The sequence below is a fragment of the Tamandua tetradactyla genome, chromosome 23, assembly GCF_023851605.1.
Source record: "Tamandua tetradactyla isolate mTamTet1 chromosome 23, mTamTet1.pri, whole genome shotgun sequence".
NCBI lineage: Eukaryota > Metazoa > Chordata > Mammalia > Pilosa > Myrmecophagidae > Tamandua > Tamandua tetradactyla.
In genome coordinates, this window is record NC_135349.1 from 28,731,099 (window position 1) to 28,755,003 (window position 23,905).

General features: G+C 35.1%; 1 pseudogene; it reads right to left on the minus strand.

Moving 5' to 3' along the window:
- Nucleotides 1-19,392: 19,392 nt before the first annotated feature.
- LOC143666732 (olfactory receptor 5M9-like) lies at nucleotides 19,393-20,368 on the minus strand (annotated as a pseudogene).
- Between the last annotated feature and the right edge of the window lie 3,537 nt (nucleotides 20,369-23,905).

A 23,905-nucleotide genomic window follows, 5' to 3' on the forward strand; every position in this document is an offset into this window, starting at 1 on the left:
TTTAATTTTGAGGAGTTCCCATTTATTTATTTCCTTCTTCAGTGCTCTTGCTTTAGGTTTAAGGTCCATAAAACCGCCTCCAGTTGTAAGATCCATAAGATATCTCCCAACATTTTCCTCTAACTGTTTTATGGTCTTAGACCTAATGTTTAGATCTTTGATCCATTTTGAGTTAACTTTTGTATAGGGTGTGAGAGATGGGTCTTCTTTCATTCTTTTGCATATGGATATCCAGTTCTCTAGGCACCATTTATTGAAGAGACTGCTCTGTCCCAGGTGAGTTGGCTTGACTGCCTTATCAAAGATCAAATGTCCATAGATGAGAGGGTCTATATCTGAGCACTCTATTCGATTCCATTGGTCGATATATCTATCTTTATGCCAATACCATGCTGTTTTGACCACTGTGGCTTCATAATATGCCTTAAAGTCAGGCAGCGCAAGACCTCCAGCTTCGTTTTTTTTCCTCAAGATGTTTTTAGCAATTCGGGGCACCCTGCCCTTCCAGATAAATTTGCTTATTGGTTTTTCTATTTCTGAAAAATAAGTTGTTGGGATTTTGATTGGTATTGCATTGAATCTGTAAATCAATTTAGGTAGGATTGACATCTTAACTATATTTAGTCTTCCAATCCATGAACACGGTATGCCCTTCCATCTATTTAGGTCTTCTGTGATTTCTTTTAGCAGTTTTTTGTAGTTTTCTTTATATAGGTTTTTTGTCTCTTTAGTTAAATTTATTCCTAGGTATTTTATTCTTTTAGTTGCAATTGTAAATGGGATTCGTTTCTTGATTTCCCCCTCCGCTTGTTCATTGCTAGTGTATAGAAATGCTACAGATTTTTGAATGTTGATCTTGTAACCTGCTACTTTGCTGTACTCATTTATTAGCTCTAGTAGTTTTGTTGTGGATTTTTCCGGGTTTTCGACGTATAGTATCATATCGTCTGCAAACAGTGACAGTTTTACTTCTTCCTTTCCAATTTTGATGCCTTGTATTTCTTTTTCTTGTCTAATTGCTCTGGCTAGAACCTCCAACACAATGTTGAATAATAGTGGTGATAGTGGACATCCTTGTCTTGTTCCTGATCTTAGGGGGAAAGTTTTCAATTTTTCCCCATTGAGGATGATATTAGCTGTGGGTTTTTCATATATTCCCTCTATCATTTTAAGGAAGTTCCCTTGTATTCCTATCTTTTGAAGTGTTTTCAACAGGAAAGGATGTTGAATCTTGTCGAATGCCTTCTCTGCATCAATTGAGATGATCATGTGATTTTTCTGCTTTGATTTGTTGATATGGTGTATTACATTAATTGATTTTCTTATGTTGAACCATCCTTGCATACCTGGGATGAATCCTACTTGGTCATGATGTATAATTCTTTTAATGTGTTGTTGGATACGATTTGCTAGAATTTTATTGAGGATTTTTGCATCTGTATTCATTAGAGAGATTGGTCTGTAGTTTTCTTTTTTTGTAATATCTTTGCCTGGTTTTGGTATGAGGGTGATGTTGGCTTCATAGAATGAATTAGGTAGTTTTCCCTCCACTTCGATTTTTTTGAAGAGTTTGAAGAGAATTGGTACTAATTCTTTCTGGAACGTTTGGTAGAATTCACATGTGAAGCCATCTGGTCCTGGACTTTTCTTTTTAGGAAGCTTTTGAATGACTAATTCAATTTCTTTACTTGTGATTGGTTTGTTGAGGTCATCTATGTCTTCTTGAGTCAAAGTTGGTTGTTCATGTCTTTCCAGGAACCCATCCATTTCCTCTAAATTGTATTTATTAGCGTAAAGTTGTTCATTGTATCCTGTTATTACCTCCTTTATTTCTGTGAGGTCAGTAGTTATGTCTCCTCTTCCATTTCTGATCTTATTTATTTGCATCCTCTCTCTTCCTCTTTTTGTCAATCTTGCTAAGGGCCCATCAATCTTATTGATTTTCTCATAGAACCAACTTCTGGCCTTATTGATTTTTTCTATTGTTTTCATGTTTTCAATTTCATTTATTTGTGCTCTAATCTTTGTTATTTCTTTCCTTTTGCTTGCTTTGGGGTTAGCTTGCTGTTCTTTCTCCAGTTCTTCCAAATGGATAGTTAATTCCTGAATTTTTGCCTTTTCTTCTTTTCTGATATAGGCATTTAGAGCAATAAATTTCCCTCTTAGCACTGCCTTTGCTGCGTCCCATAAGTTTTGATATGTTGTGTTTTCATTTTCATTCGCCTCGAGGTATTTGCTAATTTCTCTTGCAATTTCTTCTTTGACCCAGTCGTTGTTTAGGAGTGTGTTGTTGAGCCTCCACGTATTTGTGAATTTTCTGGCACTCTGCCTATTATTGATTTCCAACATCATTCCTTTATGGTCCGAGAAAGTGTTGTGTAAGATTTCAATCTTTTTAAATTTGTTAAGACTTGCTTTGTGACCCAGCATATGGTCTATCTTTGAGAATGATCCATGAGCACTTGAGAAAAAGGTGTATCCTGCTGTTGTGGGATGTAATGTCCTATAAATGTCTGTTAAGTCTAACTCATTTATAGTAATATTCAGATTCTCTATTTCTTTGTTGATCCTCTGTCTAGATGTTCTGTCCCTTGATGAGAGTGGTGAGTTGAAGTCTCCAACTATTATGGTATATGAGTCTATTTCCCTTTTCAGTGTTTGCAGTATATTCCTCACGTATTTTGGGGCATTCTGATTCGGTGCGTAAATATTTATGATTGTTATGTCTTCTTGTTTAATTTTTCCTTTTATTAGTATATAGTGTCCTTCTTTGTCTCTTTTAACTGTTTTACATTTGAAGTCTAACTTGTTGGATATTAGTATAGCCACTCCTGCTCTTTTCTGGTTGTTATTTGCATGAAATATCTTTTCCCAACCTTTCACTTTCAACCTATGTTTATCTTTGGGTCTAAGATGTGTTTCCTGTAGACAGCATATAGAAGGATCCTGTTTTTTAATCCATTCTGCCAATCTATGTCTTTTGATTGGGGAATTCAGTCCATTGACATTTAGTGTTATTACTGTTTGGATAATATTTTCCTCTAACATTTTGCCTTTTGTATTATATATATCATATCTGATTTTCCTTCTTTCTACACTCTTTTCCATATCTCTCTCTTCTGTCTTTTTGTATCTGACTCTAGTGCTCCCTTTAGTATTTCTTGCAGAGCTGGTCTCTTGGTCACAAATTCTTTCAGTGACTTTTTGTCTGAGAATGTTTTAATTTCTCCCTCATTTTTGAAGGATAATTTTGCTGGATATAGGAGTCTTGGTTGGCAGTTTTTCTCTTTTAGTATTTTAAATATATCATCCCACTGTCTTCTAGCTTCCATGGTTTCTGCTGAGAAATCTACACAAAGTCTTATTGGGTTTCCCTTGTATGTAATGGATTGTTTTTCTCTTGCTGCTTTCAAGATCTTCTCTTTCTCTTTGACCTCTGACATTCTAACTAGTAAGTGTCTTGGAGAACGCCTATTTGGGTCTAATCTCTTTGGGGTGCACTGCACTTCTTGGATCTGTAATTTTAGGTCTTTCATAAGAGTTGGGAAATTTTCAGTGATAATTTCTTCCATTAGTTTTTCTCCTCCTTTTCCCTTCTCTTCTCCTTCTGGGACACCCACAACACGTATATTTGTGCGGTTCATATTGTCCTTGAGTTCCCTGATACCCTGTTCAAATTTTTCCATTCTTTTCCCTATAGTTTCTGTTTCTTTTTGGAATTCAGATGTTCCATCCTCCAAATCACTAATTCTATCTTCTGTCTCTTTAAATCTATCATTGTAGCTATCCATTATTTTTTCTATGTTTGCTACTTTATCCTTCACTTCCATAAGTTCTGCGATTTGTTTTTTCAGTTTTTCTATTTCTTCTTTATGTTCAGCCCATGTCCTCTTCATGTCCTCCCTCAATTTATCGATTTCATTTTTGAAGAGGTTTTCCATTTCTGTTCGTATATTCAGCATTAGTTGTCTCAGCTCTTGTGTCTCATTTGAGCTATTGGTTTGTTCCTTTGACTGAGCCATATTCTCAATCTTTTGAGCGTGGACAGTTATCTTCTGCTGCTGGCGTCTGGGCATTTATTCAGATTTCTCTTGGTGTTGGACCCAGCAAGGTTGTAATATTTTTCTGTGAAATCTCTGGGTTCTGTTTTTCTTATCCTGCCCAGTAGGTGGCGCTCGTGGCACACGTTTGTCTGCGGGTCCCACCAGTAAAAGGTGCTGTGGGACCTTAAACTTTGGAAAACTCTCGCCGTCCTGGGGGTTCGCTAGCCGAAGCGGCTTGAGCCGGCCCGGGGTCAGAACGCAGGGAGGGTTGCTGGTCGCCGCAGCCAGGGAAAGAGCCCGTCCGAATTTCCTAGTCGGCCCTGGGCAACAAGCGTGGCGGGAGGGCGCCAGCGGCAGCGGCCCACCCGAGAGAGTGCATGTTCCCCGGGAGTCACGGGGTCACCGTTCTCCGCGGCCTGGGGGTTTCTGATCCAATTCTCTCAGTTGGTCCGGGGGCTGCGCGTGGTGTGGGCGCCAGTCGCCTTGGTTTCAGGGAACCACCTCTCCAATTCTCCCAGCCGGCCCGGGAAGGGGGAAGGGAGTAACTCCGGCCGCTTGCCACCCCGCCCGGTAAGGCCCGCGCGCCTCGGCGATCTCACCTGAGCTGCTTCTCTCAGCCAGCCAGCCGTTCCAGGATGGGGTACGCTGTCTTTTTTATCTCTGTTGTGGCTTTGGGCGCTTTCTGTATTGTTTCTACTCCCCTAGTAGGTGTCCTGGAGAAGAAACTAAGATCCGCGCGTCTTACTAAGCCGCCATCTTCCAGCAAAGGGAATGTTTTTAGTTAAAAATGGATAGTTCTTCAGAGGAAAGGCAGCTCACTTTCAAGTGAGGTTCTTTCTTACATGGGAAGGCACTGGGTGATCTCTATAGACTTCTTTCCAGGCCTCTGTGTTCATAAAATTTCCCCGGGGTGATTCCTTTTTGCATCTCCAAACACCTGGGCTGAGCTGCAAGTACAGAGATGAGGTATGCTGAGCTGCTTTGGTTGCGGTTTGTTGAGCTCTCTCATTAAAGCTTCAGCCAATTAAATCAAATATTATTCACTGTAGCAGGCACACCTCCTAGCTTACTACAAATGTAATCTGCAATAGATGAACTTCATATGCCATTGGCTCATGTCAACAGCAATGAAACTAGGCACCTACACCTGGCCAAGTTGACACTTGAACCTGCTTACCACAGTAGGCTTAAATATTAGCAAGGAGAAGGTGAATTTCTCATTATTATAAAGACATTAATACATACTACACTCAAGTTAATTTATAAATATGATGTGATTATAATCAAATTAATTTTGTGGAAAATGGCATGATTTACATAACAATTCACATAATTTGCAATAATTTGAAGAATTTCCATAAATGCATGTTGGATATTATTGTATATTAACTATGTATTGTAAAGATTTAAATAATTATTATGCTTATATATTATAAATATAAAATAAATTTATATAATATATATTTATTACATATAAATATTTATGTAATACGTATTTGTGTATTCATTGTATAATATACAATACATATATTATTATATATTATATTAAAATAATTTATATAAATATACATTTATGTATGTATTGCATATTATATATTTTATATAATTATTTGTTAAAGCAATGCCATGCCATTATATATTAACATATATATAATAGATTAAAAATAATGGAAGGGCCTTACTATAATTGTTTAAGTAAAAAATACACTATCAGGTATTGAGACATATTCAATCTATAATAATCTTAACAGTGTGGAGCAGGCTGCAAAAATAACTCATTAATGATGCATAGTGAAAAAATCAGAGTAACAAACCAATGCTAGCAGGAGTATTTTAAGGATTTCATTTTTCCCTTGTCAACTGCTATTCATTCATATCTGAATAGAATTTTAGTGCATTCCATTTTAGGCCAAATTGTCCTGTTATATGTTTTCAGCATTTTGCTCAGTTTTTTTTCATATTGATCTCAATTTAGGAAAATCAATTTATTTCACTGAACGTTCTTTGCCTCCCTCACAGAATGTATGGCGTAAAAGCAGAGATTCCATCTCTATGTGCTCACTGCTGGGTCCCAAGCACCTAACATAGCATTTTGAGCTAAGTAAATTTCATTATTTTGAATAAATAGGGAAAGGATAAAGATTTATAAATGAAACTCTGTAATCAATTATATGGGGGAAAACTGAGGTTACTTTGCAGCCTCTTTATATTTTATATACTAAATTTGACCAAAGATTGATTAAAGATTTGAGTATTTAAAAATATGAAATGTTCCTGATGAATATTAACATAACATTTAGGATTCAAAAAGTCTTAGTATAGGAGATGGGAAGAAAGGAAGAAAAGAAAGGAAGAAGGAAAGTGGGATGAAGAAAGAGAGAAAGATATAAACTTCTATGTATTTAATGGCATCATCAATAAAATTATAATGCATGAATTAAAAAGGGAAGCTTTGCAATAAATAATAGTATATCAACATCTTTTAAAATAAAATAGTTTTATAAATCAGTAAAAAAATACAACAGAAATACACAGGTGAAAAGACGCTAAAGGTATGGGTGATTAGAAATGGAAGAAATGTGAATAAATGACAAACAGAAGAATAGTTATTATGCTAATGACCAAAACATTAACATAAAAGCATAGGCATCCTGTTTTTAAATAATCAGCTTGGCAAAATGAAAAATATATAAAATATAATGAATATGTATAGTATATAATAAGCATAATATACAATTACATATTTAAATACATTAATACATATCTATGTAGTTCTCAATATTAGTACAGAAAAAAAATCAGCAATCTTGCAGCACTGCTGAAAGTCACATTGCCAAAAAATTTTGAGATTCATATTTATTGTTCAACAGCTATTTATTGAGCTCCTTTGTCTTAGACACTACAGACAAAGAAACAAAGCATCCAAGGATAAAAACCTTTTCCCACACAATAAATCACAGTGACAAAAAATAAGCTAATGCAATGAAAATATTATATAAATATAGATGAAATGGAGAAATATATAAATCAGCAAAGGTGATAGTAATTATAGTAATTAATGTTAATATAACACTTATGATATCTTGACAATATTCTACCTCTTTGTATACTTTACCTCACTTAATTCTCACAAGCTACACATGATGCAGTTACTACTACTATTCCTGTTTTAATGATGATGAAAACAAAACACAGAAATATTATGTAAATCAACCATGTTCTGAAAGTCCATAAGTACAGAGCCAAATTTGGAGCTGACTAATCTGGTGCCAGTGTTCTCACACTTCACCACCATGGAAGTGTCTGGGGCTGAGGAATAGACCACAGAGCTACCTGAGGAAAGACCAATCCAGGTAGAGTCAACAAGCACAAATGCATAAGGCTGGCATGTTAGAGCAGGCTAGAGCATTTGAGGCTGGTGTGGATAGAAGGAATGAGGGGAATGGTGGCTTTAAGGTGGAAAACTAAAAAAGGCCAGTTCATGTTGGGGCTTGTGGTCCCTTGTAAGGACTTTGGCTTTGGGTGAAATGGGCAGCCTTTGCAGAATTCTGTGCTGAAGAGTAAGATCCCCTAACTTACTTTTGAAAAGGATTACTATGGGTAATGTAGGAGGGAGGATGGAAACAGGAAAGCAATTGAAAGCAAATTTTCATCAGAAAGGAAGGTGAAGAAGACTGCCAGTGTGTAAGAGCACAGTGGATAAAAAGTAGTCAAATGCTGAAAAGTCTAAAAATACTGGTTCATGCTAAACAAAGTATAAATAAGAGAATTTATCATAGCATTATTGTTTTAATAATTAGGAAAAAAATCATGTGAAGTCAAAATGTAGACCGCTATACATGTATTGAAAAGCATGCTTTGTAGTGATGGTGGAGTTATACAGAGAAAATAGGTTTTAACAAATGAGTATGACTGCTGAATCATTATATTGATATTTTCTTTAGTTTCCATGATCTTAGAGCAGCTACCCATACCAAATTCTGAAATCTGTTCTACAACTAATTGTTGCACTGTGCTTTGAAAGTTATCACTTTTTTGTATATATGTTATTTTTCATTAAAAAGAATAAAAAGTCAATTGTGATGATAAATGTACATCTATATGTTGATATTGTAAACCACTGACTGTACCCTTTGGATTATTACATGGTATGTGAGTATATAGTATATATCAATAAAAAATTTAAAAATAAAACAGGCACCCTTTTGGAAAAATCTTAAATAGTATGTAAAGCCCTGATATTCTGCTGGTGAAAGAAATGGTAATCATGTGCATTAAATTGTCATATACTCTGAGTCCAATTTTAATAAAGCACATAAAAAGATGTGAAAAAGATGAGGCAACTGCACCCGAACTTAAACAACAATTATTTCTAATGGATGTTTTATAAAATATTTTTCATTTTTTTCTGAATATCAAATTTTATAAAGCAACACACATAAACTTTATTTAGAGTCTAAAAATATATTATTTTACAAAGAATGGATATATAGAAATGCCCTATGCCTAGCATGATTTGTTTTAAAGCTGCAAGGTTTTCAATTTATACAGAAGCTGGTTGATTTTATTGAATTATTTAAATCAATAAAACAACGTTTTAAAATTCTAGTTAATTGTAAATGAATAAGGAAGTTTTGATTTATTCAATCAATAATATCAGGGTTATTTGTTCACTATTGGGACAAATATCCAATTAGATCCTTGCCTCAGGCTGTACAACAAATTGATGTCATCTTACTTTAAAAAGTTAAGTGTTAAAAAACTAAACTGTAAACTCCATTAAGATGCAAATTAAGAGGACTTCTTATAGCTTTCATTTCCACACTTAGTAAAGAAAATATAAATAGGTTTGTTTGTCTGCTATGTATTCTATGTATAAAGCAAACTCTATTAGGAGAGGGAAAAATGAATGATTGCCAGACTTTCTCACTAATGAAGTACACTGGCAATGGAAGGAACAAATTTAAACAAATGGTAACAATTAGAAATGGTTATGTCATTTAATCTGTTCCCCATTTGTCTCATTTATGTAAATAGGATCACACATAAATAAACAAAGATGGGTGATTCATAGTGATATCTAATTCAGATATTATCTCATGTTACCTTTGTCTTTATAGGCTAACTTTTTCTTTTTTTTTTTTTTAGAATTTCCCAGTGATTGGGAAACATTAATGGAGGCTTAGATAGAGTGTAGGGCACTCCCTAGAGTTTTCAGGAATACTGTTGGCTGGGGCTTGTATACTGGGGTAACCTGTAACATCTGGCTAATGCTTGCATAAGGATAAACTCCAGAATGACCTCTCAACTCTATCTGAAATCTCTTAGCCACTGAATATTTACTTTCTTCCAATTTTTTCCCACTATTTGGTCTAGAAGTCATTCTTAATCATACAATGCCAGGACCAGGTTTAACCCAGGAGTCATGTCCCACATAGCGGGGAAGGGTAGTGATTTTATTTGCAGAATTGGCTTAGAGAGAGAGGCCATATTTGAGCAACAAAAGAGGATCTCTGGATGTAACACACAGGCATGACTGCATGCAGACCTAGATTCACCTCCTTTGCAGAAATAGATTTCATAAGATCAAGTCTCAAGATCAAGAGATTGGGCTTACTAAATTGGGAGCCCTATTTCCTGGCAGAATATCAGACAGTACCCAGGTGGGAAGGTATAATAGTTTCACATTGCTTTTCCAGTCTCTCAAGGTACTTTGAAAATGCTCTTTTTTCTTTATTTTCTGCACAACATACTCGGGAATATATCAGGGCATTACATTAACTTGTACTGAATAATAATATTTCATTCTCTATTCTATGTTCCATGTAAATAGGTTGTTTGAATAAACTGTTGACATGGGTTAAATTAGACAGTGTCCAACAGAAAATTTAAATTTTGGACCAATTAATAATTTCTTTCTTTGGTCTCATGCAGAAGTTGAAGTTTTAAATTACAGACAATATCATCCTTTATTCTGTATTCTAACCTACCCTAGACTTCATCAGTTCCATTTCATCAATATCTCTAATTGGAACTTGATCTTTTTTTCAGCATCTTTAACAGTTGCAGTATGGAGTAACAGTTGCAATATGGAGTAAAGCAGCAGAATTCTAGCTCAAAGTCTCAGGTGTCTCACAGATACCCAATGTTGCAGGGAGCTATTAGGTTATACACAGAGAACACAGCATCTCTGAATTTAGAATAATAGCTTAAACTCATGAGTAGACATGACTTCTGTAAGAGCTTACCATCTGGAAACCTTTACAATGAGCTCTGTTAAAACCTTTTGTATTACTTAATCATTGACTGCCCAATCTCTGCCCACCTTTGATGACTTGTTAACAAGGAATATGTAAATCTCCTTCCCCACAATCTTCTCCAGCACCTGTGTACTTCTGCTCATTTTCTAAACAATTTTATTCCCACACCAATAATCCATCCAACATGTACAAACAATGATTATCAGTTATCATCATATAGTCAGGCAGTCACAGCTGCAATCTATGTGAGAACTATTCCATTTCCTCCACAAAGAAAGAAGATATAAGGGAAAGAAAAGCAGAAAGAAAAATAAAAAAGAGAGAGAGAGAGAGATAACAACAACAACAAGAATCCCATACCCCTCCATGATATTTCCCTCCCAATCACATTTAGCTCTGGTATATTCCTTTTGTTACAATTAATGAAAGAACACTACAATGTTACTGAAAACCATAGATCCTAGTTTGTGATAATAGTGTTTTTTCCTTATACTATCCCATTTTTGACATTTTGAAATGGTGATCTTTATTTGTTCTCTTCCAAGTAAAATGCTTCTTATATGTGTAGATTTAATCACCATTGTTGTCACCCTAGGGTTTACTAAGTCATACAGTTGCAGGTTTGATCCTTTTTCTTTCTGTTGTAATGCATGACTCTAGCCTTCCTCTTTCAACAACACACATGTTAAGCTTTGTTCATTATAGTTACAATATTGTGCAGCCATCACATACTATTGCACTACCCATTTCTGGATCTCTGCAATCAATTTGGTTGAATGTTTGTATCCCTTCAGCATCAAGTGCCAACTCGACCCTCTTTCTACCTCCTGATAATCTGTATTCTCAATTTTAACTATCAGAGTTTACTCATTGCAGTTAATTAATATTAGTGAAACATTGTAGTATTTGTCCTATTTTGTCTGGCTTATTTTGCTCAACATAATGTCCTTGAGGTTCATCCATGTTGTTACGTACTTCATGACTTTATTTTGTTTTACAATTGAACAATATTTTATTATATGCATATATCAAGTTTTTGTGTCCATTCTTCCATTGGTGGATGTATTAGTTTGTTAAGATGCCAGAATACAATATACCAGAAACGGAACAGCTTTTAAGAAGAGAATTTAATAAGTTATGAGTTTACAGTTATAACTTATGAATGTTCAAACTAAAGCATCCAGGGAAATAAATCTTAATTCAAGGAAGGCCAATGGTTTGTGTTAGTGTGATGCCCTGATGAATCCTGAAGTGATTTGGACAGTGAATAAAGTGAATTTGCAAAGTCCCCTTGGAGGGATGGGGAGAAAGGGGGAAATATTCAACTTACACATTTGGAGAACTTCTGATACCCTCCCAAGCAGTGGGGACAACCAAATTAATAGGTCAAGCCCTTGACCTTGGGTTTTCCCCTTATGGAACTTATCACCTCAAAGGTCAGATTAAGCTTACTTAAAATTATGCCTAAGAGTCACCCCCAGGGAATCTCTTCTTTTTTTTGTTTTTTGTTTTTTTTGCTCAGATGTGGCCTCTCTCTCTTTAAGCTGATATGGCAAGTGAACTCCCTGCCCTTTCCCCCACTTGGGACATGACTCCCAGGGGTATAAATCTCCCTGGCAATGTGAGACAAGAATCCGGGGATGAGCTAGGGCCTGGCATCAAGGGACTGAGAAAATATTCTTGATCAAAAGGGGGAAGAGAGAAGTGAGACAAAATAAAGCCTCAGTGGCTGAGAGATTTTAAACAGAATTGAAAGGTTATTCTGGAGATTATTCTTATGCATTATATAGATATCCCCTTTTTACTTTATGGTGTATTGGAGTGGCTAGAAGAAAGTACCTGAAACTGTAGAGCTGTGTTCCAGCAGCCATGTTTCTTGAAGATGACTGCATAATGAGATAGCTTTTACAATGTGACTGTGTGATTGTAAAACCTTGGGTCAGATTCTCCTTTTATCCAGGATATAAGCAGATGAATAAAATATGGATAAAAAATAAACAAATAATGGGGGCAACAAAGGTTAAAATAAATTGAGTACATTGAAATACTAGTGGTCAATGAGAGGGAGGAGTAAGGGATATTGTATATAACAGTTTTTTATTTTTTATTTCTTTTGCTGGAGTGATGCAAATATTCAAAAAAATGATCATCATGGTAATGAATACACAACTATGTGATGATATTGTGAGACATTGATTGTACACCCTGTATGGGATGTTTGTACATCAAAAATGGTTGCATGTTTGTATGTTAAATTTTTACAATAAAAACATTAAAAATAAAGAAAGGCCAATGGATCTGGGACATCTCTGTTCAGTGGGGAACACATGTGACTGGCATATGCTGGGGTCTTTGACTTGTAGTTTAAAACAACTTCTTTGGGGCATTTTCCTTCTTCATCTCCAAAGATCTGTGGCTGTGTGGGCTCTGTCACTTCTGTTCTCCAAAGGTCTGCCTTCTCTCTGCTCAGATCTCTCTAAAATATTTCCTGTTAAAGAACTCCAGTAAACTAATCAAAACCCACCTGGAATGCATGGAGTTACATCTCCACTTAATCAAAATTTCACACCCACTGTTAGGCATGCCACATCTTCCTGCAGGTTATTGAAAAGAAAGGTCACACCCACAATTGGGCATACCATGTCTCTGAGGAGATAATCTTATCAAAACTTTCTGCCCTACAATATTAATTCAGGATTAAAAGAAACAGCTGTCCCCCAAAATAAGTTAAAGATTAGAACATGGCTTCTTTGGAGAACACAATAGATTAAAATAGGCACAATGGGCATTTGGATTATTTTCATCTCTTAGCAATCATGAATAATGCCGATATAAACATTGGTATGCAAATGTCTCTTCATGTCCCTGCTTTTAGTTCCTTCTTTTAGTTTTTTGTTTACTGAGTATAAACCTAGTAATAGGATTGCTGGATCATACAGCATTCTATACTTAGCTTCCTGAGGAACCACCAAAAAGCCTTCCAGAGAAGCTGCACCATTCTACAATTCTGAAAACAATGAATGAGTGTACCCATTTCTCCACATCCTCTGCAGCTTTTGTAGTTTTCTGTCTTTAATTGATGAAATCCATGCTAGTAGGTATTAGATGATATCTCATTGTGGATCTGATTTGAATTTTCCTAATCATTGGTGAAGTTGAACATCTGTTCATATGTTTTTGAGCCATTTGTATTTCCTCTTTGGGAAAGTGTCTTTCTGCATCTTTTACCTATTTCTTAATAGGGTTGTTGTCTTTTTGTTGTTACATTGTAGTATCTCTTCATGTATTCTAGATATTGCACCCTTACCCAATATGTGGTTTCCAAATGCAATGTCCCATTGTGTAAGCTGCTTCAAATTCCTTTGATTAAAAAAAGAATTCAATTTTGAGGATAATCCATTTATCTTTTCTTCTTTCATTGCCTGCACTTTGGGTATAAGCTCCTGGAAATAATTTCTTATCAAAAGTTCCTTAAGATATTTCCTTAAATTTTTCTAAATGTTTTATGGTCTTAGCTTTGATGTACAGGTTTTTGATCAATTTTGAGTTAATTTTTGTATAAGGTGTGAAATAGGCATCCTTCTTCATTCTTTTGTATATGGAAGTCAAGTTCTCTAAGATTCAATTGTTGAAGAGGTTGCTCTGTCTCTGTTGAGTTGAATTGACCTCAACAAATCAAAGATCATTTTGGTTTATCAAAGATCAATTGGCTGTATATGAGAAGGTCCACCTTTGAACAATGAATTCAATCTCATTGGTCAGTACAACAATCTTTATGCCAGTACCATGCTCTTTTGACCACTGTAGCTTTGTAATATGCTTTAAAATCAGGTAGTGTGAGACCTCACTCTTCATTTTTCTTTCTCAAGGCATTTTTAGCTATTTGCACACCCTACACTTCCAAAATACATTTGTTTATTGGTTTTTCTGTTTCTGCAAAGTAAGTTGTTGGGATTTTAATTGGTGTTACATTGACTCTATAAATCAGTTTGAATAGAATTGACAACTTAAGTGTATTTAGTTTTCCAATCCATGAATGTGGTATGTCCTTTCATTTATTTAGGTCTTCCTTGATTTCTTTTAACAATGGTTTGTAGTTTTTATTTTTTGTGTTTAGGTCTTTTATATCTTGAGGTAAATTTATTCCTAGATATTTGATTGTTTTGATTGCTAGCTCCTCCAGGTAAGCTGTTAGTTCCTTGGTTTTTTCTCTTTCCTCTTTTTCAATATGAGCATTTAGGGCAATATGTTTATCTCTCTGCACTTCCTTTGCTGCTTCTCATAAATTTTGATTTGTTGTGGTTGCAGTTTCACTTGTCCTGAGATCTTTACTGTTTTCTCTTGTAATTTCTTCCTTGACCTGGCTGTTTAAGACTGGGTTGTTGAGCTTCCTACATGTTTGTGAATTTTCCAGTCTCCTTCCTCTTATTGTTTTTCAACTTCATTCCATTATAATTTAAGAAAGTGCTTTGTATATTTCAATCTTTTAAAATTTATTGAGGCTGATTTGTGACCCCAAATGAGATCTATAGTGGAGAATGACTGAAGAGCATTTGAGAAAATTGTTTAACCTGCTGCTGTTGAGTGCAATATTATGTAAATGTCTGTTAAGTCTAGTTCACTTATCATATTATTCAAAATCTCTGTTTCTTACTTATCCTCTATTTCAGTTTGTTAAAGATGCCAGAATGCAATATACCAGAAGTATAATGGCTTTAAAATGGAATTTATTAAGTTGGAAGTTTACTGTTCTAATGCCATGAAAACATCCAAATTAAGGCATCAACAAGAGTTACCTTTACGAAAGAAGGCTGATGCCATCTGGAACACTGCTGTTAGCTTGGAAGGCAAGAGGCTGGTGTCTGCTGGTGTCTGTGTCTTCTGAACACTTCTGTCATCTGGGAAGGCACATGGCAACATATGCTAGCTTTCTCTCTTGTCTTCTTCATTGGGACTGTTTTCTTTCATCTCAAAAAGTGTCTGGTTGCTTGGACTTTGTTGGCTCTGAAATCCAAAATGGTTCACTCTTAAAGGCCCCCAGTAAGCAAGCTCACCTTGAATTAATTGAAACACATCTCCATAGAATCCACCTAATCAAAAGTTACCACCCACAATTGAGTGGGTCACATCTCCATGGAAACTATTTTAAAAATCCCACCCAGAAATATTGAAGGAGAATTAAATAACATGGCTTTTCTGTCTAGACATTTTATCCATTGATGAGAGTGGTATATTCAAGTCTACGAATATCATTGTAGAAGTCTACTTCTCTTTTAAGTGATGTCAGTGTTTGCCTTATTTATTTTGGGGCACCTCATCTCAGTACATAAATATTTATGATTGCTTTGTTTTCTTGATGGATTTTCCCTTTATTAATATATAGTGTCATTCTTTGTCTTTTTAAATTGTTTTACATTTGAAGTCTGATTTGTATGATATTAGCATAGCCACCCCAAATAATTTTTGCCTGTTGTTTATGCAAATATCTTTTTCCAACCTTTTATTTTCAACCTGTTTTTGACCTTGGGTCATAAGTTACTCTCTTGTAGACAGCATATGCATGGATCCTTTTTAAAAATTATTTTTTCATTCTTTTTGCCAGTCCATGCCTTTTGACACATACTATGAAGTCAACATCACTTTAATACCAAAGCCTGCTAATGATATTATAAGAAAAGAAAACTAAAAGCCAATCTCTCTGAAGAATATAGATGCAAAAATCCTCAATAAAATACTGGCAGATCAAATCCAACAGCACATTAAAAGAATAATACACCATGACTAAGTGGATTTTATTCCAGGTATGCACGAGTGTTTCAACACAATTAATATAATACACCACATTAACAAATCAAAAAGGAAAAACCACATGGCCATCTCTATGGATGCAGAAAAAGTCATTTAATAGGACACGACATCCTTTTTTGATAAAAACACTTTAAAAGAATGGAACAGAAGGAAACTTCTTCAACATGATAAAGGGTATATATGTAAAACCTACAGCTAATATCATACTCAAAGGCAAGATATTGAAATGATTGGATGCCCACAGTCACCATTGCTATTTAAAAGTGTGCTAGAATTTCTAGCCAGAGCAATCAGGCAAGAAAAAGAAGTGAAAAACATCCAAATAGGAAAGGAAGAAGTAGAACTTTTACCAGTTGCAGGCAACATGCTCCCATGTTTAGAAAATCCAGAAACAAAACTACATGAGCAAATAAAAAAGTTCAGCAAAGCAGCAGGATATAAAAAATCAAATATGCAAAAATCAATATGGTTTATATACATTTGTAGTAAGCTAGCCAAAGAGGCAATAAAGAAAAAAAAAATCATTTGCAATTGTAACTTAAAAAATTGTATATATAAGAAAAAACCAGATAACATAAATAATATATAGAATATTAGAACAAAAATAGAATAAAAATCTGATGATGTAAAGGACCTATACATAGGTCCTTTACATCATTGCACAACTGCAAAATATTGCTAAAAATTCTATAAAGACTTGAATAAATTCTAGTACATCCCATGTTCATGGATTTGAAGGCTAAATGTCATTAAAACATCAATACTACCCAAATTCTTCTACAGATTCAAAGCGATACCAACCAAAATTCCAACAGCCTCCTTTGACAAAATGGAAAAGCTAGTTAGCAAACTTATTTGGGTGAGTAAGGAGCTCCAAATAGCCAAAAATTTCTTGAAAAGAAGCATGAAGTAAGAGGACTCACACTATCTGACTTTAAAGCACGTTATAAAGCCATAGTAGTCAAAATTGCATGGTACTTGTACAAAGATAGACATATTGATCAATGGAATTGAATTGAGAGTTTAGAAAGAGACCCTCAGATTTATGGTCAATTGATTTTTGATAAGACACCAAAATCCACTAAACTTGAACAGAGCAGCCCCTTGAATAAATGGTGATGGGAAAACTGTATACACATATCTAAAAGGATGAAAGAGGGCCACTATCTCACATCCTTTACAAATATCAATTCAAAATGGAACAAAAACATGAATATAAAATCTAGTACCATAAAACTCCTAGAAGAAATTTAGGCAAAATTCTTAAAGATCCAGTGATAATAGGTAGTTTCCTAGATCTCTGTCCCAAAGCATAAACAACAAATATAGAAATAGATAAATGGGACATCTTCAAAACAGAGTAATTTGGTGCTTCATAGCACTTTGTCAAAAGAACGTAAAGGCAGTTGGCATAACAGGAGAAAATATTTGGAAACCACGTGTGTGCTCAGGATTTAATATACAGAATACATAAAGGAAATCCTACCCCTCAAAAATAGATAGATGAACAGTCCAATTAAAAAACATGAAAAAGACTTCGATAGACATTTTTCCAAAGAAGAGATATAAATGGCTAAAAAGCACATGATAATATACTCATCCTCATTGGTCATTAGAGAAATGCAAATCAAAACCACAACATGGAGATATGCTCTCACACCTAATAGGATTGCTGCTATTAAACAAACAGGAAATGACAGTAATAGGCAGGGTTTGGTGAATTAAGAACTCATTGATGGTGGGAATATAAAATGTACAGCTGCTGTGGAAGAAAGTCTAGGGGTTCCTCAGGTAGCTAAGTATACACTTATTGTACAAAAAGGCAATTCAGCTTCTCAAGATACACATAGATGATTTAAAAGCAGGAATAAAAACAGACATTTTGCATATCAATATCCATAGTATCAAAAAATGGGGAAAAATTAAATGTGCATCAACTGCTCAATGGAAAAAGAAAATGTGTATATACATATGATGGAATATTATTCAGCAGTAAGGAGGAATTGAATCCTGAAGCATATGAAAAAATGAATGAGCCTTGGGGACATTATGTTAAGATGCAAAAGGAGATATATTGACATGAACTACTCATAATATGTAAGCCCATTGACATAAAATATAGAACAGAGGTTACCAGGATTAAAATGAGCCTAGAGAGTGGGGAGTAATTGCTTAATACACACTGGATGTTTTAACTAGATTGTACTAAATTATATAGAGATGGGCAGAGGTAATGGTAGCATGTTATTATGATAATTTATAGTACTGAGTAGTGGGTGAATATAGTGGAAAGGTGAAATCAGAGTCATTTATGTCACCAGTAGGAAAGTTGGATCTTAAAACATGGAAATGTATAACACAGTGAATATTATGGTGGACTATAACTGTGATTAAATGAACAAATAAAAAAATATTAAAAATTCTTTCAAGAACTAAAACAAATGTAAGACACTATTACAAGGAGTTAATTATAGAGGGGTATGGGGAAACATATCTATTGCAAAGTATGGACTAGAGTTAACAGTGATATTTTAATAGGCTTTCATCAATTAGCAAATGAACCTTACCAACATATGGGTCAACAATGGGGCAGGGGAATAAGAGGTATTAGAGTATTAGAGATTTATTTTTTATTCTTGTTTCTTTTGTAGAGTAATGAAGATATTTGAAAATTGATCAGGAGAATATATGCACAACCATGTGATGATAATGTGAGCTATTGATTGTATACTTTAGATGCTTTGTATGCAGTGTGAATATATCTCAATTAAATTACAAAAAAGGTAATGTTATTATGAAGCAGCTGGAATCAAACAACATTTTCAAATAAAATTATTAACCAAGGGTTAAATGGGACAACATTTTATATGACCAAAGTTTAGAAATTAAACATCAAAAACACATTTTCATTCATCTTTTGTTTATAATTGTTTTAATAATGCCTTTTGTCAGAGATTTTCTCCCTTCAACATCAGAAAATATACATCAGAGTACACATTAATGAACAGAGTTAGGGTAGTAAAACAGATAATTGGAATGTGAATGTTTCCTGTCCAATCTTGCATAATGAGGACAAATTTTATTATTGCATTAAGGAATGTGTTTTATTAGACTATTGAAATGTGTCAGTTTTAATAAAATCATTAGATATCTAGCATAAGCATGACAAGCATTTAGTGTCTGTTCTTGTTGTAAGGCATAATGGTATTTGGATCTATTAGTGTAAGCAAGAGTTGCCCATAGAAAGTCATTTGTGAACAAAGACATTTGTGCCTTGTCATTTATAATATTTTCCAATGTAACACAACAATAGCTATGGCAGTTTCACTGCCCCAAGTTAGCCTTGATGATTGCTTAGTTGACTGCCTCTCTCTCACATCCTTGTTCCTTAGCCTGTAGATCATGGGATTCAGCATGGGAATCACCATGTTATAAAACACGGTCACCATTTTCCCCTTCTCCACAGACTCCTCCGTGGGCCATCTGAGATACATGAATATGAGGGTCCCATAAAACATGGTAACAGCTGTCAAGTGGGACCCACAGGTGGAGAAGGCCATCTTCCTCCCGTCAGCAGAGCACAAGTGCAGCACAGCTACTACAATAAGGGTGTAGGAGATGAGGACAACAGAGAGGGAATATGTGAAATTAATGCCAGTGATGACCATCATTGTGTGTTCATTGATGTGGAATTGCCACAGGAGATCTTGATGAGAGGAGGATCTTCACAACAAAGTGGTTGATTTAGAAATTCCCACAGAAGTACAAACCATAGGTCCACAGTGTGCATACTAGACTAACAGAGAATCCATAGACATAAGGCACAGAGATGAATCAAACACAGGCTGTCCTAGACATTTTGCTGCCATAAATCAAAGGATGGCAGATGGCCATGTAGCAATCAAAGACCATCACTGTCAAGATGTAGACTTTCACATGGCCAAGGGCAATGAAGAAGTAACATTGCACCAAACACCCCACATAGGAAATGGCTTTTGCCTCTGAAAATAAGTTTCCTAACATTTTGGGGGTGAGGGTGAATGAGAAACAGATATCTACAGAGGACAAATGACTCAAGAAAAAGTACATTGGGCTCTGAAGCTGGAGACTGATGCTGATCAAAATAATCACACCAATGTTTCCTAACAGAGTAACAATTTAAACTAGTAGGAACACCACAAAAAAGAGAACCTATAGCTCCTGGTGACTAGTCAACCCCATCAGAATAAGTTCTGTCACATCTGTGAAATTTGGCATTTTCTTATCAGAGCCCCAGTCTGTTTTGCCTATAGAGAAACTGAAAACATTTAGAGAACTTTTTCGTTGCTGAAATATTTGTCACATTTATCATTATTTTAAATAAAATCATTTATGAAACAACATAGAGTTTGGACAATATTTGTGAGAGAAATAAAAGAGACATAATTGTTTCCTTCAATTCACCTTATGGACACAATTTATCTTTTTTCAATTTCTTGCCTGAAAAATTGGTAGATAGCCTTAATTATTAATATATATGATATATGGTATTAGAATCAGGTAATTGCATCTTTGCTAGATTACATAACTTAAAATCAGAGAGCATAAACATGACCAAAGTCCAACTGAGAGTTGTAAGACAATGACTCAAACTATTCCAACATATCCTGTGATAGAGAAGAAACTTGAGACCCAGAAATGTTAAAATATAAACCCAGATCAGCTAGCCAATTAGTAAACAGGAGGCACCCTTTGACACTCCATCAAACATCATTTTCACATATCATATTTGCCTCTCAATGTGAACAAAAGTTTAAGTACAAGTGAAATTACACATTTTTTACATGCCTTGGGGAGTAAGATTTTTCTGTACAACTTTACTGAACAATGGTCTTATATATTGGCCTTACAATCTAGTTATTGAAATATTTGTCCAACAGTGTACCAAACTACTGTATCATAAGCTTTCCAAATATTAGCTTCAGGCTCATATTTTATTTTATTTTTGCAACAAATCATTCTGGCTTGATTGTTAATTCCTGCCAGGGTGATGTTGAAAAGGGAAGTAACAGCATAAACTCTCCCTGTTTTTATTGTCTCAAAAAAAGTAAGCTGCATCACTATCAAAATGTATCAACTGATAAATATGGAAGTAAAATATAATTGATGTGCTTTATTAACTGCAGTGGCTCATTTCAGATTTCATCGGTTTTCAGAACAAATAAATACCACCCCTAATTATTCAAATCCCAGTTTAAAGTCATTACAAAAAATATTCCCAAACAATATATTCCCCAACTTGCCTCTTATAAAAAACAAAAGTGTGTCATGAGTGCTTTAGGATGTATTTGTAGGATTAGGACAACTTTGGAAATTTAAGCGCTCCATAATATTAGAGTTGAGTGCTTAATACTGATAAATGGGCCTAGTTTATAATTGATTTTATTAAATAAATAAAATGAAATATTTTAGGTAGTAGAGACAGTTGTGACAAATGTTCAACATGCTAAAAAGATCAGGAATAAGGGGGAGAAGATGTATAAAGTGTGGCCAAAGAAAATTTCTCTCGGGAGGTGACTTTTGAGCTGGTATGAAGTAGAGAGCTTTGTAAAAATTGGGGGAAAGAGAAACACAATTCAAAGGTTCAGAGAGAAACTGTAAGCTTGGTGTTCTAGTTTGCTAGCTGCTGGAATGCAACACACCAGAGATGGACTGGCTCTTAATAAAAGGGGACTTATTTCATTGGTTCTTCAGAGGAAAGGGAGCTAACTTTCAGCTGAGGTTCTTTCTTATGGGGGATGGCACAGGGTGTTCTCTCCAGGCCTCTGGGTTCCAACAACTTTCCCCAGGGTGATTTTTTTCTGCATCTCCAAAGGCCCGGGCTGAGCTGTGAGTGCTGATATGAGGTATGCTGAACTACTTGGGCTGTGCTACATTGCACTCTCTCACTTAAGCACCAGTTAATTAATTCAAACATCATTCATTGCAGTAGGCATGTCTCCTAGCCAGCTGCAGATGTAATCAGCAACAGATGAGGTTCATGTACCATTGGCTCATGTCCACAGCAACAGAACTAAGTGCCTTCACCTGGCCAATTTGACAACTGAAACTAAGTACCACACATGGTATGGTCCAAATGAGCATTGTTAAAAAGAACCTTTTGTATATTTAAGAACGAATGTACTTTAATGATCATAGTATTGTCCCTTCACTTAGTAGAAGTGTACCTTTAGGAGGTTAATATCCATGTACTATTTGATAACCCTTAAAATGGTTAATATGAGAAATAAACATACTATGTTTTAAATGAGTAACATCATAAGCACTTAAGTTTCAATGCTGATCCAAGTTTCCCCTTATTTAAGATTTCCAAGAATGTATCTTCTTTATTTTGGTTCATATGAGGAAACAACCAGATGAGAGCTGTAGACACTAGAAAAAGAGCTGAGTACATAGACTTTCCTATGTATAAACTCCTCTCCTTGCAGGCATGAACCCATGATTCTCTAATTGATAGAGCTCTACTTGGGTAAATTGAACTAATATGTACTATACTTACATACTACAAAGATAGTATATAAAAAATCAAGCACCTCAGAAATATGTTAATGCGACCTCACGTAGTGATCCAGTCCATTTTCTAATTTTGATTCAGTTCCTCTACAGTGTGTGAATTTGTCTTCCTTTGCAAATTCTCATTAGCACTCTGAATGTAGAGTTTGCCTTATTCCTCTTAGAATCTCTTATACTACCTAGTGCAGTTATACATATATAAAACAGATACTCAAGAATATTCACAAATACATATTTTTAAAAAAGCCTCCTCATCTTGAGATCAGGTTCAGACAATATACTTAAATTCCAATATTTTAAACTTAAGAAAAAAATTTTTAGTAACACTAACAGTTGTTTTAAAACATTAAGACTAGTTAAATTGCTGACTGCTTTCTAAGCCCTCTGCATGATATGAAACAGGTTCTATGAGCATCTTCATTTGAGGAACTGAAGCACTGAGAGATTCAGAGTCTCCCTGGGTCACATCAGAGTGACAGGGTTGAGATGCAAACCAATAAATTGACTCTTGTATTTCATCCTTAACCACCTCTTATGACTGCCTCTTCAATGATCTATTCTATTATTCTTTCTATTCTAATTTAAAATTCAGTTTGATTGCCCTTCTCCAGACAGAAGTTTGTTCTTTTTGCTGGTTCATCCTTGATAGACTAGCAGAGGGTTGAATGACTCTTCCAAATGCAGACTGTGCTACAGAGGAAGGAGACCACTGCTTCTCCATTCCCTCCAAAGTTAGAGCTCAACAACCAAGTATCAGAAGATTAAGTGCTATTACAAATTACATGTCATATTATCTATTTAGACAATGGGGAGGATGGAATATGCAATATAAAAATACAGACTCATCTGTTTTAACACTTCATTTCCTATAGAGAAAAACAGTGAAGGAATAATCACTTCTCCAAACCTTCTAACTCACTCAATATCCCCAACCCCATTGTGCTGGTTTGAAAGGAAGTACACCCCCTAGAAAAGCCATGTTTTAATCAAATTCCCATTTCATAAAGGTAGAATAATCCCTATTCAATACTGTATATTTGAAACGGTAATCAGATCATCTCCTTTGATGATGTGATTTAGTCAAGAGTGGATGATAAACTGGATTAGGTGACAACATGTCTCTACCCATTTGGGTGGGTCTTGATTGGTTTATTGGGTCCTATAAAAGAGGAAACATTTTGGAGAATAAGAGATTCAGAGAGAGCAGAGAATGCTGCAGCACCATGAAGCAGAGAGTCCGCC